Raw genomic sequence first — 18,855 nt, forward strand, 5'->3', positions numbered from 1 at the left:
AGAAACATCATGATCAAGAAGACAGAGAACTGCTGAGGAGGGCTAGGCAAGGGCAGAAACCACAGGAATGGACAGATTGGAAAGAGGAAGACAGACACTTCCAGTCTTTGGGTTGGTGATGAGAGTTTCTGACTTCCTCAAGAGCAGGTTTCCAAACCAGTTTTCAGAGTTCCTTCTTCAGATAAGGTGGTGTAGGAGAGAGGATCCTTTAAGTGAAGGTTACAAAAGACTTCAGAGAAGGCTCTTACAAGTTGGATCTCCTCCCACAGCCGGGGAGTGGGGGGAGTGAAGGGTGGTGTGGTTGGCGGTGACAGACAGGAAATTTTTTGCTGATGGCAACTTGAGTTTACAGGCTCTAGTCTGTCCAGACCTTTATATTTATCTGGTTCTTGTTATCTAAATGATGTTTTCCAAATTCCACCATAAGGGGGAGGGGACAAAGCTAGGATGACTAAGTGAAATCCACAAACAATTATGTAAAAGTGTTTCATCCTTTCAGCGATGGTGAAGCTGGGGAGATTTCAGCTGGGAAAAGGACGTTGGGTCTCGTGGTCCTCCCAGCCCTAAGAAGCTCCTCAACAAACTGGCTTGATCTCACTGCCTCCCCTCAAAAAAGTTCCATCCAAGTGTTTCACGTTGTCTGAATTGATTGGAGTGTTCTGGTCATGGGTTGATTGTTTTGATTAGAGATTTACTGGAAACCCCAGTGTTTGCTGGCATCTGTATCTATGATGTCCTATGGAAAATTATACAAACTATTGAATTTTTCCATTAGATGGCTCAGCCTCAGTTTTCTCTCAGACCATCTTTTTTTGGTCTTCAATGAGGACTGATAATGAATAGTGTCCTGTGGCCAAAATTCTTTGGGAATTAGTTTTCAAGGGAAGCTTAGAAGGCCTGTCTACCAACCACCAAATAATTACAGTGGCTATAATTACAGAAGCCTTTGGCTAGCCAGGCTTTCCATGTTTGTTGTAAAATGTATATAATCCCATGTTTAATACACAGTATAGTTTATGTTGGTTCATAACTATAATGTTTTTACAGCTGGCTAAATGTTTCATGGCTGTGGTTTTTAGGATTTAGCCTAAATAAAACATTTCAGGTTCATTCTGACAGGTGTACAAATACTAACCTCAGAATTAACTCTTTTATACATAAACATCACATTACTTTCATTCTTTTGTGGATTGGTATTTGTTCCATCATTTGAAAATGCTTATTATCTCTTAATGGGAGTATTTTTTGTTGACCATGAGGCTAGGCATCACTTCATATATGGTGGTGGGGCACCACTCCCCATTTTGGGAGGAGTTAATGAGTACTTGATGGGCATGATTTTATTTCTGTGAAAACGATGGAAGTTAAGGAAGGTGGCATGGTCTTACCAAGAGCTGAGTGCCTTGCCCCCAAACGGTTAGGCTTCTCTGTTCCCTTTTGTCCATTTTCTGTTCTCAGTAGTTTGCTTTTCAAGTCACGTGACTTTTGACCTTGTCTTTCCATTTAATGACTTTCCCGTAAGTGCTTTCCTCCACAAGATTTTTCCACAAAAGTGTTTGCTGGTCAGAGTTCACTTTTTAATACTGTAAGAATGAGACTTTTCTCCAAGATGGTGTTGTACCCGCCCCTGAGAATGTACAGCACTGAATCCAGAAATCGGACAGTCACTCTGTCATTTTTATTCCTGGAGTGTGAAGGAGAGGGGTTGGAGAGTAGGGGGGAATATGGCTATACAGAAGCATCCAGACCGAGGGCCTCTGCTGCTTCTCATCTCCACCCTTGGGAGCTGTTCCGTTCACCCTGACTCCCATGAACTGTATGGGGATCGTCATACCTGCCTAACAGCTGCAGTGGTAGCAATCAAATGCCTTTAGAACAGGCCAACATTGGGAATTTTTACCAACTTCCTTACTCTGTGTTTTAAAAATCTTAAGATGGTATCCGGTGAACTCACCTGCTTCTGTGTACCGCTTGCTGGCTGGTGCATTCTTTCGCGGTAAAGGGACAGTTCACACAGTCAGCTCCGTTTGTACCAGTCACAGCCGTCTCTTTCTCCCACCCACCCGCCTTTCCCACTTAAGGTTTTCTTTTAGTTTTTGCTAAGCAGTCATGTGAAAGGAATAAAATAATTTTGAAGAGCATTATATGGTGGGAATTTTGACAATGAGTGGAAGATGGTAATTACTCTCTTCCATTAGACTCAGTGGCTTTGGACAGATAAGCTGTATTGAAACGTGTGACCAGGGCCTGGGATCATGGATTGTCTTTCACTGTTGTCATGGCGACAGTGATGCAGGTGGCCTATAACTGCCGGGCTGTCAGATCTTATACATCAAACTGGTGCTAAGTGAAAATATGTTAGAGGCATTGGGGGAAAAAAATTGCCAGCAGTGTTTATAGGATCAGCTGGAGAAAAGCGAGCCTAGTTGAGAAAAGATTTCCATTAAAAGCTCTAGATGGTTCTGAAGAAATCGGAGTTTTTACTTTTTATTAATAAAAGGAAATCGGACTATTAAAAGAAAAAAAATTGCTTCCTGGATGTTGCACTGCTGTCTGCGTACACATAATTAGCACAATGTGTTTCTGCTTCCCTCTTGAGCTAATGCGATAATGTAGTGGCTTCCGAAGAGGCAAGGAGGCACTGTGTGGTCTAGAAGCTTTGCTGGGGGGCTAGGGAGCCAGTTGTGCACGTTGCAAGAGCTTGAGTGTTTCTTTTTCCAGAGAGCCTCACTGAATTTTTGTTAGTAACAAGGAGTAAATAAGTCATTGTTGCAGAATTCTAATACAGCGCTTTAAGTAGTCTGTAGAGGTAGACACAGTTATGCATATTAGACTAAGTCTGTTTGAATCTAGAGGGATACATTTAAATATGGGGAGAGTCCTCTTTGGCAAATGCTGTTACCACATCTATTTTCCTCTTTCTTTCTTCTTCTCTCCTTGTCTCCTCTTTTCTTAGTATTTTCTGTCTTACCTTAAATATTTATAACTGTCTTGAACTGAAATACTCAAGGGCCAAGCAGCAATGAATATTGTGTGTGTGTGTGTGTGTAAGTGTGGTGCCTTGACTTAAGAAGTTGAAACTAGCTTTATAGTTCTCATTTAATCATACTTATCTTGGTAAGTAGGAAGAAGAAAATCACCTATGTTTCCATTTCCATGTTATATTTGAGGGAAAAGAGGTTCTGTGTAAGTTTAAAAAAAAAAGTATTCCTGGCCAGCACAGTTTGTTGGTGAGTCAGGCATAATAGATGGGGCAGCAGGTCGTTCCTGGTGGGCCCCTGAGTTAGGCAGTGTGGCCCCAGCTTCTGACTTTTTCTTTGGAATATCTTCTTTGGTGTATTCTTCGGTATTGAAACCTAAGTTAACAATAGTAGATGAAATGACCTCTGTATGCCATTGGCATATAACTGACCAGTCGGAGTAACAGAGATTCAGTTTAACCCACAGGCCTGTACTGGACGGGTAGCAAATCATAGTTATTTTGCTTGTGTTGATCTTCAGAAGGAAGTAGCGCTAACATTTGTTGAGGGTGTACTGTGTGCAAAGTAATTAAATTATTTACTTCTCACAGTGTTCTTAAAAAGTAGATGTATCATCATTTTGTAGATACGAGCCTTGGCAAAATCAAGTCTCTGAGTTTTGTTTTCTTGATTTTGTAAAATCAACACTCTGAAGAGTCTGATTGTAGACTCCATGGATTTATTTCTATCATGTGGTTTCAAGAGATGTACAAGACCAGCTTGTTTAATTTCTATTTTTTCCCTCTGTGCCTTCTCTTTTCTGAGAGTATTGTTTGCCAACCCCACTTTTTCTTCCATCATTCTGGTTGAGGGTTTGCTTCTTTCTCTGCTGCTGCTGCTAAGTCGCTTCAGTCGTGTCCGACTCTGTGTGACTGCATAGACGGAAGCCCACCAGGCTCCCCTGCCCCTGGGATTCTCCAGGCAAGAACATTGGAGTGGGTTGCCATTGCCTTCTCCAATGCATGAAAGTGAAAAGTGAAAAGGAAGTCGCTCAGTCGTGTCCGACTCTTAGCGACCCCATGGACTACAGCCTACCAGGCTCCTCCATCCATGGGATTTTCCAGGCAAGAGTACTAGAGTGGGGTGCCATTGCCTTCTCCGGCTTCTTTCTCTAAAGAAACCTAAATAGACGGAGCTAGTAGGCTGCAGTCCATGGGGTCGCTAAGAGTCAGCATGATTGAGCGACTTCACTTTCACTTTTCACTTTCATGCATTGGAGAAGGCAATGGTGACCCACTCCAGTACTCTTGCCTGGAGAATCCCAGGGATGGAGGAGCCTAGTGGGCTGCCGTCTATGGGGTCGCACAGAGTCGGACACGACTGAAGCGACTTAGCAGCAGCAGCAATAGGCAGAAGGGGTAGACAGACAAATGATGTAAATAATTAAGATGAGGAAAATTTGTACATTCAAAGGACTCAATGGTGATAGTTCTTCAGCTTTAAGTCCCAAGCAGCTGATTGAAAACCAAATTCAGACTTAGTCTCTGTACTAAATATTGACCTATATATTTTCATCACATAGTTTATATGCATAATGGAGATTTTAGTTCTCCATTCAGTAATGTTCATAAGTTCTCTGCTTTTTGTTTTCTTGTTTTCATAAAGTTTCTGCTCCTTTTAAACCTAACTTCTTGGTTAATAAGATTTTATTCTGAAATTAATCTCAGGATTTTGTTAAGCCTTGTCTTTTTTTGTTGTTATTTTTAATTTTTTCATCTTTTTAAAAAAGTTTTAAATTTGTATATGTGTAGCTTATGGGGTGTCAGTTCCCTGGCCAGGAATTGAACCCATGCCCTCGGTAGTGAAAGCATAGAGTCCTAACCACTGGACCACCGGGAAATTCACAAAGCTTTGTCTATTTTAGATCAAAGAAGAAAAATAATGACTTTTTCTCAGGTTCTGATTGTCAGTAACTTACAGGTCATCCAGACAATTATGATACCAGTGATTAAGGAAAAAGATGAATATTTAAGCCATAAAAAGTGATGAAATTTGAGTGCTGGTATATATCGGTATCCATGCCACACTAAACTAGTTTGTTAATATAAGATTTCAAATTCTGGTATTTTGGAGGTATTTGGAACTATCAATTTGATTTGTTCAAAGAAACCAGAGTCTAAGGTCTTAGTCGCGTGAGGAAGAGTCTTCTTGACTTTTACAGCTTGCTTGTCTGTGGATGCACACACACAAATGTTTACTTCTGTTGGATTGATATGCTGAAAACTATAGCAGTTTAATAGTGTATTATGTAAGGATATTTACTCATAGAGCTATAAATCCATTGACCAGAGCTGAGGCTTTTGATGGGCTTCCTAGGTGGCTCAATGGTAAAGTATCCATCTGTCAATGTAGGAGACTCAGGTTCGATCCCTGGGTCGGAAAGATCCCTTGGAGAAATAAATGGCAACCCACTCCAGTATTCTTGCAAGGCTTTTGATAGTTGGGAGCAATTGGAGGGAAGAGTATTTCTGTGAAACCCAGGGCTGGATAGATGGATTAGTCAATCCACCCTTGGCTCCAAGCAGGGAGTGTCTAATCAAAGAGGGGAGTTTTGGAAACAACAGGAAATGGTAAATTAATTTAAGCCTCCTCTCCCTCAATCTTTTTACATGTCTCTAGAGTGGTTCTTCTTTTTTTTCCAAGAAAAGTCAGTTTTTACAGAGAAATATCCTGAACTATTGATGCCAGATTATTCGTTCACTTTAGAATGACTGTCCCTAGTGGTATAGCATACTGCAGAGTTATGGGGTTCGTAAAGAGTCTTAAAAATGGGATTAGGAGCATTGAGGTGGAAAAACCATGCTAGCTCATTTCAGATCTTTATTGAATTTGGAATCATATTCGGTTATAATTTCTTCAAGGACAGAAATGTTTCCCTAGTTATTCCTTTGGGTGTTTGCACACCAGGATCTCAGGATTTCATCACTGGTGGTTCAGTATGCCCATCCCTCTACTGGTATTCATGGATATATTGACCAGACTGTGGAAGAGGGTATCATTTTTTCCCCCTCCATGTTCCTCACAAACAACTTCTTAGAGTTACATGCTGACTTATTAATTTGTCATTTCAGCTATTTAAACAGGTAACTGTTTGTTATACTTTATCAACACTTTGCTTTGTAAATAAGAAAAATGGATGTGATCAAACTTGAAGAGGCACTACAGGGAATAATCCTGTTTTGTGAGACAGAGGCTGGGCTGACCTCTTGGGTCTTTGCATGTTTCATTCCTGTTTTTCATTCCACAAAGTAGTAAGAGGTTCTGTAGGGATCCTTGACACTAAGTAACTGCACTTAGGTTAGCTCTGAATAAATAGAACAGGAGATGTAGATGTGATGAGAACTTGAAAAAGGAGTGTCAGGCTAAGAGCATGATAATCTAGTTCCATATGAAACCTCTGGGTCCACCCTCATTAAACATAGTGTCATGATTATTTGATAGCTCAGTTGGTAAAGAATCTGCCTGCAATGCAGGAGACCCCGGTTTGATTCCTGGGTCAGGAAGGTCCCCTGGAGAAGGGATAGTCTACCCAGTCCAGTATTCTTGGGCTTCCCTTATGGCTCCGCTGGTAAAGAATCCACCTGCAATGCGGGAGACCTGGGTTTGATCCCTGGGTTGGGAAGATCCCCTAGAGAAGAGAAAGGCTACCTACTCTAGTATTCTGGCCTGGAGAATTCCATGGACTATACAGTCCATGGGGTCGCAAAGAGTTGGACACGACTGAGTGACTTTCACTTTCATGATTATTTTGATCACCATTTTAAAGTGCTTTTTTTCTAGTTATGAATAAAATGCTTTACCTGAAAATGCGAAGTACCCAAAAAAAAGGACTTTATTTTACTCATCTTTTTTTTTTTGGCTGCATGGCTTGTAGGATCTCAGTTCCCTGACCATGGTTTGAACCAAGACCTCCAGCAGTGAAAGCAGAATTCTTAGCCACTGGACCTCCAGGGAATTCCCACACAACATCTTTTTGTGTGTGTGTGATAGGACACAAGGCATACGGAAGTTCCATGCTTGTGGTGATGGCTTTGAAGAGAGTGGAAGATTTTCTGTGCTCGGAGAGCTTCAACATGAGGATCTTACTAAGCAGAGGATCCAGGTAGAAATGCTAGGATTATCTTTTATTCCTTACATAAGCACTCTGGACCCTCCATACCCATTCAGAAAGTTTAGAGAAAAAGCTGAGGAGGCATTGAATTAATATCTCAGATGACAATGTTGCTATTATAGTGTTAAAATATACACATTAAATATATATATATAATTTAAAATCCTTTTGGCTAGTAAAAAGCATTTTATCATGATGCCTTAATTCTTTAAAAAAATTTTTATTGACGTATAGTTGATTTATAATGTTGTGTTAGTTTCAGGTGTGCAACAAAATGATTCATTTATGTGTACATATTTTCATATTTTTTCCATTATGATTTATTGCAGGATATTAATGTAGATCCCAGTACTATACAGTAGGATCTTGTTTATCCATCCTATATATACTAGTTTGCCTCTGCTAATTCCAGACTCTAATTCCCAACCCCCCTCGCCTTTATAGAGATGCCTTAATTCTTTTATTTAAGATGTGGTTTTATTGGTTTGGGGGCTTCCCAGCTGGTTCAGTAGTAAAGAATCTGCCTGCCAAAGCAGGAGGTGCACGCTTGATTACTGGGTTGGGAGGATCACCTGCAAAAGGAAATGGCAACTCGCTCCAATATTCTTGCCTGGAAAGTCCCGTGAACAGAGGAGCCTGGCAGGCTACAGTCCTTGGGCTCACAGAGTTGGACATGACAGAGTGACTGAGTACATAGGCATTGTTGGTTTCTAGTGATGACGCCCCACTCCAGTACTCTTGTTTGGAAAATCCCATGGAGGGAGGAGCCTGGTAGGCTGCAGTCCATGGGGTTGCTAGGAGTCGGAAACAACTGAGCGACTTCACTTTCACTTTTCACTTTCATGCATTGGAGAAAGAAATGGCAACCCACTCCAGTGTTCTTGCCTGGAGAATCCCGGGGACAGGGAGCCTGGTGGGCTGCCGTCTATGGGGTTGCACAGAGTTGGACACGACTGAAGTGACGTAGCAACAGCAGCAGCAGCAGTACCAATGAGCAACTGTATTCGAGAACAGAGGTTACTTATATATGTGTGCAACTGTACATACCGTGTATTTCCTGGGGGGGACATAGTGAAGAAATATCATTGTTAGAGTCATTTCCTGGACCAATGGGATAGGTTGCTCTCTAAACCAAAATTTGATCTCTGCCATGGTGAAGCTGACAATGTGGATTTGATGTTGATGTGCTAGTTAGTAGCCAGTGAGACTGAGGATGAGGTGGAACTTGTACCTTAGTAACCATTCTTGGGTAAGCTGGTAAGGCTAGGTTGTCTTGCAAAGCCCAGTAAAGTGGTCTTATGAGGACAGGTAATGGGCAACACAGATGTCGTTTCATTTCAAATTACATCAGCCTTGCTGTGTCTCATGTTTGTTATAGAATGATTCACACAGGAAAACCATCTTGATTCTTCATATCTTTTTAAAACAATATTTTCAGCATGTCTTAATGCTTTGTATAAAGCTGTATCTCCGATAGGCCGGTTTAATTTGGTATGAAACTGGAATTTCAGATGAAAGGCTTCTTAATGCACAAAAGAACCTCAGCTTTCCCTCAGAAGCAAAACAAACACATACATAAACTACAACAATGAAAGAGTTTCAATTAAGATTTTCAGAACACAAATACCCATTTAAATGCACCTAATTCTCTGCTAGCAGCCACTTTAAATTATTGTTTTTTTTAAAGGAAAATCCAATATAGTTGAAAGCATGTGCTTTTTTGAATATAAGATGCTTCCTTGCATTATCTGACAGAAGGAGAAAAGCATGTTTAGCTTTTTTGGATTTAACATGTTCTAGCTAATCAGAAAATCTTTATTAATTACATTTCTGAACTCTATAGCACTGGAAGAGGGTCTTTGTTTGGTTGGTTTTTTTTTGGTTACAAAAATATGATGAAAAAAGTTAAACCATATATTATCATGTAATTTTGGAAAGAGCATGTTATTGGGTCATTTCAGTCTAGAGGCTTTTAGTAGGAGAGCAAACACTGGTCCCCAAGACCTTCCTTACCATCTGAGAGGATGAGAGAATTTCCTACTGTTAAAGCAAAACCAGGGTCATGGGGGCGGGGGGAGACTCTTGGCCATGGAAGAATAAGTTTGGGCGTAAGCTGTCTTTCCTGTTTTGCAAAGAGTCACTTTCTCTGCATTTTCTGCATTTCATTCTCTCCTTTATAGCCTCCCCCTAGCCTTCATGTCCTTAGCTTTTGTATCATGGGCCATTTTCTGTGTACACAGGACGAGGAGGTGGTGGACGGCAAAGTGACAAAGAGAGCAGTTGAGTGGATCATGGGGAGGGAGTCAAGAGGCACACCCCAGCTCCACCAGTGACTGGCTTTGTGATGTGGGGGATGTTATAGACTCACTATGTCCCCCAGATTCATAGGTTGAAGCCCCAACCTCCAGTGTGATTGTATTTGGAGATAGTTCCTTTAGGGAGATAATTAAAGTTAAATGAGGTTAAAGGGTGGGGCCCCTAATTCAGAATGAGTGGAGTCCTTATAAGGAGTCAATGAGACACCAGGAGTGACTGTATACAGGGAAAGGGCCACGTGAGGACGTAGTGAGAGGGCAGCTGCGTGCAAGCCTAGGAGAGAGGCCTCTGGAGACACCAGACCTGCCGGCCCCTTGATCTTGGACCCTCAGCCTCCAGACTAGGAGAAAATTAATTTTTGTCATTTAAGCCACTCAGTCTGTGATATTTAGTTATGGCAGCAATATAAACGAATCTACGAATTTAGACTTACAAAATCTCTAGGCTTTCATTTCCCCGTCTACATTAGAGATGGAGCTGGAAATCATTCTTACATTGTAGGGTTTTGGTATGAGAATAAATGATATCATGCAATCCGTATAGTGCCTCGTGGATACTGTCTCATATGTGGAGGGAATGAGGCCCACAAGAACAGGCTGGTGTTCGTTTCCTCGTGGCCTAGGCTTTTTCTTGAATACCTAGCATTGCAGCAGACAACACAAATCATTACTCACGTAAGTTTGAAGTTTCCTGCCACAGTTTGCCTGGCTGATGTCTTATAGAAGACCCAGACTTAGGGCACGAATGATTCTTTTTGCTTCCGACGCATGTTGTATCTCCTTCAAAAGTTAGTTGAATCCTCCCTGTACATTTGAATGTTGCTTTATTTACTATACTTTAAAGACAATAAAGGGGAAATCTAGTAAATGTGAAAGAAATGCTCTCTGACCCAGCACATGGAATTGTGTCTACTAATTCAGGCTGTTTGATATACCAGAATCACGTGTATGTGCAGAGTGATGATAGTAAGTTGAGTTTACCCATCATTGTTTGGTCAAGGAACTGAAGGTGTTTTCAGTCCTTAGCAGTAGTAGTGGTAGTGTTAGTCACTCAGTCGTATCCAGCTCTTTGTGACTCCATGGACTGTAGCCTGCCAGGCTCCTCCGACCATGGGAACCTGGTCATTTCTAACTTACAGTGATCTGAGAGATATCAGATATGGTTCTGCCATCAGATAATTAGACAGATGAAGGCACAGAGGTTTCTTCCTCAGGAGCATAAGAGCTTGGGCTGGTTAAGAAGTGGATGGGGGTGTCTCCTAGCTCCCTCTACCATGTTCCACTGAGTTGTTCCTAAAGTTCTCTATTAACTGCACCTTTTCAAATATGGGTGAGCACGTTTGTCTTTTCCCTTTTCACAGCAAAGTACAGAGATTAGGTGCTGTACCTCCAGGGCTTCTAATACAATGCTCTTTATCAAGCTAAAGCTGAAACTCCAGTACTTTGGCCACCTCATGCGAAGAGTTGACTCATTGGAAAAGACCCTGATGCTGGGAGGGATTGGGGGCAGGAGGAGAAGGGGACGACAGAGGATGAGATGGCTGGATGGCATCACTGACTCGATGGATGTGAATCTGGGTGAACTCCGGGAGTTGGTGATGGACAGGGAGGCCTGGCGTGCTGCAATTCATGGGGTCGCACGACTGAGAGACTGAACTGAACTGAACTGACTTACCAAGCTGGCAGTCAATAAATCAGATTCAGTTAGTATTGAATACCTGCTGAGTATGGCACTAGTGGTAAAGAACCAGCTTGCCAATTCAGGAGATGTAAGAGATGCGGGTTTGATCCCTGGGTGGGAAAGATCCCCTGGAGGAGGGCATGGCAACCCACTCCAGCATTCTAGCCTGGAGAATCCTATGGATAGAGGAGACTAGTGGGCATCCATAGGGTCACAAAGAGCTGGACACCTCTGATGCGACTTAGTACACTGTGTACCTTCATCCTGTGGAATCAAGATGTCATGTAAGATATGGGTGCTGCCCTCGAGTTGCTGATTATCTCATTGAAGAGATGAAAGCTCTAACGAGCTCCAAGACAGTTGGGCTTGTTTGTTTTTATCGGTATATAATTGCTTTACAGTGTTGCGTTAGTTTCTGCTGCACAAAGAAGTGAATCAGCTTTATATATACATATATCTCTTTTCACTTTGACTTCACGCACCTCCCGCCATCCCACCCCTCTAGGTCATCACAGAGCACCAGGCTGAGCTCTGTGTGTTACACAGCCTCTTCCCGCTGGCTGGCTGCTCTGTGCACGGTAGTGTATGTGTGTGTGTTACACAGCCTGTTCCCGCTGGCTGGCTGCTCTGCGCACGGTAGTGTATGTGTGTTAGTGCTGCTCTCTCACTTTGTCCCACCCTCCCATTCTCCCCTGTGTCCCTCTATCTGTTCTGTACACCTGCTTGTCTATTCCTGCCTGGAAATAGGTTTCTTTGTACCATTTATCTAGATTCCCCATATGTGTGATAATATACAGTATTTGGTCATGCGTTAATATACAGTATTTTCTCTTACTATTTCAATCCATATGACAGATTCTAGGCCCATCCACATCTCTACAAATGACCCACTTTTGTCCCTTTTATGGCTGAGTAATATTCCATTGTATATGCATCTTCTCTATCCATTCATCTCTTGTTGGACATTTATGTTGTTCCCACGTCTTGGCTGTTGTACATAGTGTTGCAATGAATTTTGGAGGATAGCTGGGCTTATAATAGACAAATGTAATGTGTAATGCACATTTCTTAAAGATACATTCAGTTTCCCCCAACTATTATATTTATTAATATATAAGTATTCCCTCTGGAGGAAATGTATTCCAATGGTTAGGCTGGGATGCTGGAGACAAAATTGATGAAGATGGTGTTTCAGCTACATCTTGCTGCTAGAAAACCACATCAACACTTGGTGGCTTTAAACAACCACCATTTTAATGAGATCTGTGATTTTATTGATCATGAATTCTGGCAGGCATCAGCCAGGTAACCCTTCTGTTCCCTGAAGTGTATCACAGGTCACTCAGTGGTATTCAGTTCCTGGTTGGTCTGGTCTGGAGGGTCCAAAATGATGTCACTCACTGCCTGGCACCACAGCAAGGGTTCCCAGAAGGCTGATCTCCCCTGGATCCCTTACCTCTCCATATAGACTCAGGGCCTCTCCATGAAGTTTCTCCTTTAGGGTAATCAGATTTCTCAAAGTGATGCTCAGGGTTCCCAGAGACCAAGGCCAAAGCTATTAGTCACAGGAAATGCTAGACTTGGAAATGTCATAATGTCATTATATTGCTCAAACTGGGTTAAAGGCAGTTCCTACTCAATGGCAGGGAAACAGACTCACCTGTTGGTGGAGGAAGGCGCAAAGAACTTGTGACCATCTTTTTTCCCTTTGAATATTTATTTATTTGGCTGCGCCAGGTCTTAGTTTTGGCAGGCAAAACCTCTTTATTTGCATCGTGTGGGATCTAGTTCCCTGACTTGGGATCAAACCCAGGCTCCCTGCACTGGGAGCTCAGAGTCTTAGCCACGGGACCACCAGGGGGGTGCAAAGATGACATACACCTTTGTGGTTTGCTGGGGTTTTAAAAAAATCGTTTTCTTTTTTCCTGAATACACCTAAGATTTCATTTCCAATGTATTTCAGGGTTTGTAGGTTTTTTGTTTTTTGAAGCACCTTGGGAATGTCTTGCCCCGTTTTTATTTTTTGGTTCTGTCTTCTTCCTGTGAGGAATGATAAAACTTGAGGATTCTTTTTTAAAATGTATCAAATATGGTCTCTAGCACAGAAGAACTAACAATCTAGTGGAGAAGGACTCATGGATGCGGGTAAATTTAGAACATAAAACTTAATAAAAATTAAGAAAGCCAAGTCACCCAGGATATCAGGGAGGGTTTCAGAGTGAAGTGGCATTTGAGCAGAGCCTTGTGGAGGGTGGTGGTCTCTACAGATGGGAGGGGTGGAGTGGAGATTGCATCTTGGAGGAGGGGCAGGGAGCACAGCCCACAGAGCAGATGGTGGGACCCTGGAACGAGCAGAGGTGGGATGGCATGGAGGGTGAGGCTGAGCAGATGTGGCGGGGGGCATGAGGACTCGGCTCTGATCGCCGAGTTGTTCTGCAGGTAATGGTCATGCAGGGATTTATGGCAGAGGCATGCCATGATCTGATTTCTGATTCTAAATGCTATTTCTAACAGCAGTTTCAGGATGGATTGGAGGAATTGCAGACAGGAGGCCATGAAGCAAGAGGGCAGGTAATCCAGGAGAGTATTCACTGGGCAATGGAATGGAAGAAACAGGTTTTGAGAGTGATGTGTTGGGGAGCAAGGTAGTAGAACAACTTTTTTTTTTTACTTATATCCCTTGTTGTTGTTGTCATTCGCTGTCGTGTTGAACTCTTTGCGACCCCATGGACTGCAGCATGCCAGGCTTCTGACCCCATGGACTGCAGCACGCCAGGCTTCCCTGTCCTTCACCATCTTCCAGAGTTTGCTCAAACTCATGTCCATTGAGTCAGTGATGCCATCCAACCATCTCATCCTCTTTTGCCTCCTTCTCCTGCCTTCAATCTTTCCCAGCATCAGGGTCTTTTCTAGTGAGTTGGCTCTTCACATCAGGTGGCCAGAGTACTGGAGCTTCAGCTTCAACATCAGTCCTTCCAATGCGTATTCAGGGTTGATTTCCTTTAGGATTTACTGGTTTGATCTCCTCGCAGTCCAAGGGACTCTCAAGCGTCTTCTCCAACACCACAGTTGGAAAGCCTTGATTCTTTGGCACTCAGCCTTCTTTATGGTCCAACTCTCACATCCATACATGACTACTGGCTTATATCCCTTACCTAATTTATTTCTCTCAAAAATCGATTTTTCAGATAGGGCACTGAAACTTAGAAACATTTTAGAACCTCTTTGACATGAAATAGCTAGAAATGAGGAGGGTTGAGTTTCAAAGCCAATTATCTCTGACTTCCCACAAAACCTCATTGTCTCACTCGTTGAAAATAACTGAAACTTTCTTACTAGGTGATTGGTTGTGCCAGTAACAAAAATAGAGCATACCGATTTCCTTAAAGGCTTTTATAAATATGTCTTCCCCTGAGTTGTAGATCTGTATGTCCCTGTATTTGTATCAAGCACATATGTCCTTGAATATAGTTTTAAATGTTTAAAGTTTTCAGCTAGTGTCTTTATCGGTTTTATCGACTTGAATGTTATCAATAAGAAAATAAAGTGCACAATTCATGTCAGTTTACCTGATACTCTCTTTTTTTGTGTGTGCCTAAATGATTCTGGGCTTATTAACAGATTTTATTGCATATTAGAATCTTGTACACAAAGAATACATTGTTGCCACAGACAGAGCTGGGAAGGAAAAGTAAAAATGAGTCAGAGAGTGTGAGAGACAATGTTGCAGTTCATTGGGGAACTTCCTCTGTATAAACCTGCCGCCCCCCATAAGTCACCTTGCTCATTTTAAAACAAGGGGGACAACAATCTGTCCCTGAAGTTCCATTTCTGCCTAAACTCTGAAGGTCAGGGATGGGGTGCCCCAGCCCTTTGTGGTTGGGTTCCCCGGTGAATGGCCTCACATGGACCAGGAACCACAGAGCCTTTGTGTCTGAGTGCTCAGGACTCAGGGCTGCAAGTGGAGTCTCACCTAAAAATGCAATTCTTGGCACAGATCAAAATGGGACATCGAAAGTCATGACATCTGGAATATTGGTATGGCATCCTCTTGGTTTCACGGTCACAGGTTTTCAGGGTCCTGTTACGTCCTGGTGACGACATGTAGAAGGTGAGGGGAAAAGAGGGATCTCACTTCTCTTTTTTGTTGCTGGGACTGAGTGGCTGGATCAGAGCCTGCATGTAGTGATGAATATTCACTGAATGAATGCCTGCTTAATGCCAGGTGCCATGTTCTGCTAGGTGCTTGACGTCCCATGTTTCATTTAATCTCCCCCAAACAAGGAAACCTGGCCCTCCTTTAAACAGATGAAGAGATGGGCGCCTAGAGGAGTTAAGTTACCATAGCCAAGGACAAGCACCTTGCGTGCAACAGAGCTGGAATTCAAGCCTGCATTTGTGTAGCCTTTCAACCTCTGCCTTTTGTGTATGCTCTATTCTTACTATTTTGGGGGGGACGGTGCAGCATTGTGTATTTATTGCAGTGAGCACGGCTTTTTTTTTTCTCTAGTTGTGATGCACAGGCTTAGTTGCCCTGAGGCAAGTAGGATCTTAATTCCCTGACCAGGGATCGAACCCTAATCCCCTGATTGGCAGGCAGATTCTTAACCATTGGGCCACCAGGGAAGTCCCTGTATTATTATATTCTTTATCAGAATATTGTTTGGGTGTCAGTCAACACACTTCATGCAGCAAAGTAGAAGTCAGCCCAGTTTGGAAATTTGAGAACTCTAACTCACTGGATCAAGCACACAGTAACTGCTGCATGAATGTTGACCCAATGCATGACTAGTGTTTATTTCTCTCTAGTCTACGACTTTGTCATTTACTGTTGTGGAGAAAAATATGGAAGACTGGAAGGTTTTCAGCCTTCAAAATGTAATTTTAAAGATAAGTTTCCTAACATAGGGGATTTGAGAAAATGCCAAACCAATCGGAGATAGCTGGTTCATACCTTCTTTCCTATGCCCCCTTGTCAACATTTGGTAGAAACCCAATACTGGGACTATTGTAGTAATTTCTCCCACCTTGTTAAGAGTGATCACCTCTCTCTTGTTACCCGGAAGGGAAGAAACAGTGAGCTGGGAGATGCAGTTGTGAAATTTCTGGTTTTTCAGGAATGGTCAGATGAGTGGCCAAACGTCACCTTCTTTCCCATTATTCTCTTTACTTAACTCTTTGATATTGTTCTTGGGATTAACCCATTACTCCTTCTGGTCACCCTCCACCCTTTCTTTCCCCTCAACACATTCCTTCTTGCAACATCCTGTTTCTGAAAGAGCCCCTCCTTTCATATTTTCTAATCCAACAGCCTTTTCTTTTAATCCCATTTCAAACTTATCTTTTGTGGAAAAAGAACCAGGTATCCCCAAGCCCTCCCCTTTTGTGGATTTACCTGGGTCATACCAGCTGAACCAACTGAAGAAACGATGACCATGTGACTGGCCTGAAGCAAACAGAACCCAGTCTTCACCTTTTCCCTCATCTGAGCTGCTCCTGTATGTCTGAAGGTCTGAGAAAAGGTGGGGAAAGGCCATGGCAGAGAGGAGAGGAAGGGAGAGATATTTATCTGCGGGGGACATGCCATGATCACCAGAGAGGAGAGTGACAGAGGAAAGAGCGTTATCGTGACCTAAAGAAAGTTGTTTCGGAGATGAGACCTGCCTTGAAATAGTTCCATCTTTGTGCTCTTGACCTGAATTTAAATCTTAGTCCATGAGTGTTTTGCATGGAAGGGGAGGTGTGGGACCTACTATATTTGGTAGTTTTTTTGGCAGATAGGGTTTCCTGTTTCATTGTGTTTTAAAATAAAGCTGCCTGTGCAGATGAATTCTCTAGGGTGCTAAGTTGTTTTAGGTCGTATACTCTGGGTGGGCAAGGCCTGTGACGTGGCTGCTTAACAGTTCCAACCAGGTGAAGGTAAGTAATTGTTCACTTCTTGGGTATCTCAGTGTTAACCTTACAGATAAAATCGACCCCAGTAAGTGCTAAAACTTGAAACAAGAAAACAAAAACAAAAAAAGCCCCCACCACACACTGATAGAAATCGTTCTTAAAATATTTCACATTTCCTTCTCCCTGAAAGTTGAGAAAACTGGACAGAATTGGAGTCTCTTTTGCTGTATTGGTCATCATCATGAAGGTAAATATTGTCTTTGTGTTGTGAGATCGTATCATCAGAGTCTGTTCATACCAGTGGGACTCATTGTCCCTAAACATGAAATGTCCCCAGACTGCTCTGTTCTCTGTTCATTTTCTAAAATTAAAAAACAAAAATTTTTTTTTCAATACAGTTTTTGTTTTTAAGTCTTTATTAAATTTGTTACCATATTGCTTCCGTTTTATGTTTTGGATTTTTGGCCATGAGACACGTGGGATCTTGGCTCCCGGACCAGGGATTGAACCCACACCCCCCGCATTGGAAGGCACAGCCCCAACCACTGGACTGCCAAGGATGTCCCTCTCCGTCTTCTTTTAAAGTCTGTCTTCTCTTTTGGACCTGGTTGTACTCCTACCACGATGTCAGCCCCTGGGAACCCCTTTCCACCCCTACACCCCCTCATATTTTGCATCTAACTAGCCCTGCCTGGGGAATGAAATCCCACAGATTGTTGGAGGGGGAAGTTAAATGGGGAACAAATAGGCCATGAGTGCAGACCAAACACCTTCTAGAAAGTTCTCTCTTTAAGCTCTGCTGGGTGAATTCTCTGATATTTTGGCTTCTCCAGAGTGTGTCTCACTGGGGTTCCAGCCCGTATTCTGGTTCGTTAAGGTTTCAAGACAAGTGAGCTGTCATCTTGTGACTCATCGTGTACTGTTTTAAGCAACGACCCGGCCTCCAAGGATAAAAGGCTGTCTAATCATCTCCAGTTTCCTGCCATGGCTGACGTCACTGCCATCGTCATCACCTTCAGGTCCATCACATTATTAAGTCCCCACAGTAGATAAGTTGCCAGACTAAACATGTTACATAGACACCATCCTTGGTGTCTCGGTGTCTGTCTTCTTTAAATAGATAACACGAAAATGGATCTAATTTGGACCAAGGTATTGATTGCCCTGGGGTAATGGATGACCTTCACCAGCCATCTGAAAACACCAATTGCTGAGGACCTGCTGTGTGCAGCAGGTGTCTACTGTGTGAACTGGATGATGAGACCACAAGCAGAAATGTTCCACACGCCCTCCCCGCCCCAAGCTACCCCTAAGGAACTGGATGCAGTGACAGAAATGTGCGTGAACGTGATGGGGGCCCAGAGGAGCAGTATGTAACCTACTCGGGAGGCGGAGAAGCCAAAGAAAGATGAAGCCTGGGCAAAGTCATAGTTATTATCTGGGTGAAGCGAGAAGGGGCCGTTCTCAAGGGAGCCTGGGCAAGAGGGGAGGCAGGAAGCACCCTGCGGGGGCAGGTCCTGTTGCAGGGTGAATGCAGTGAGAGCAGCGTGGAAGCCAGGTTCTACATGTCATTCTGGGGCCCTTGGTGGACAGAGCTGAGGAGCACTGGACAATGGTGTTTTGGATAGGTCCTTCCTGGGGAGGTGGGGGTTATGAGCAGGATGGATTTGTGCCTGAACAAGAGCTGTGGCCTCATTTCTTGATACTGGGAGTTGGATTTGAGAAATGTCTGTGAATGTAAAATTCAAAAAGCAGGCTGATGGATGTCAGCGGTGAGGAGAGGGTGCAGTAAAGCACGAGCCCTAGTCCTGAGGGCAGGCGGCGGTACAAATG

The 18,855-nt window shown here is 42.9% G+C and overlaps 1 protein-coding gene across 4 annotated transcripts in view; it reads left to right on the top strand.

Moving 5' to 3' along the window:
* MAML3 (mastermind like transcriptional coactivator 3) overlaps window positions 1-18,855 on the top strand; it is a 460,203-nt gene that overhangs the window by 44,670 nt on the left and 396,678 nt on the right. The window lies entirely within an intron of this gene.

This window comes from Bos taurus, chromosome 17 (assembly GCF_002263795.3).
Source record: "Bos taurus isolate L1 Dominette 01449 registration number 42190680 breed Hereford chromosome 17, ARS-UCD2.0, whole genome shotgun sequence".
NCBI classification, from domain to species: Eukaryota; Metazoa; Chordata; class Mammalia; order Artiodactyla; family Bovidae; genus Bos; species Bos taurus.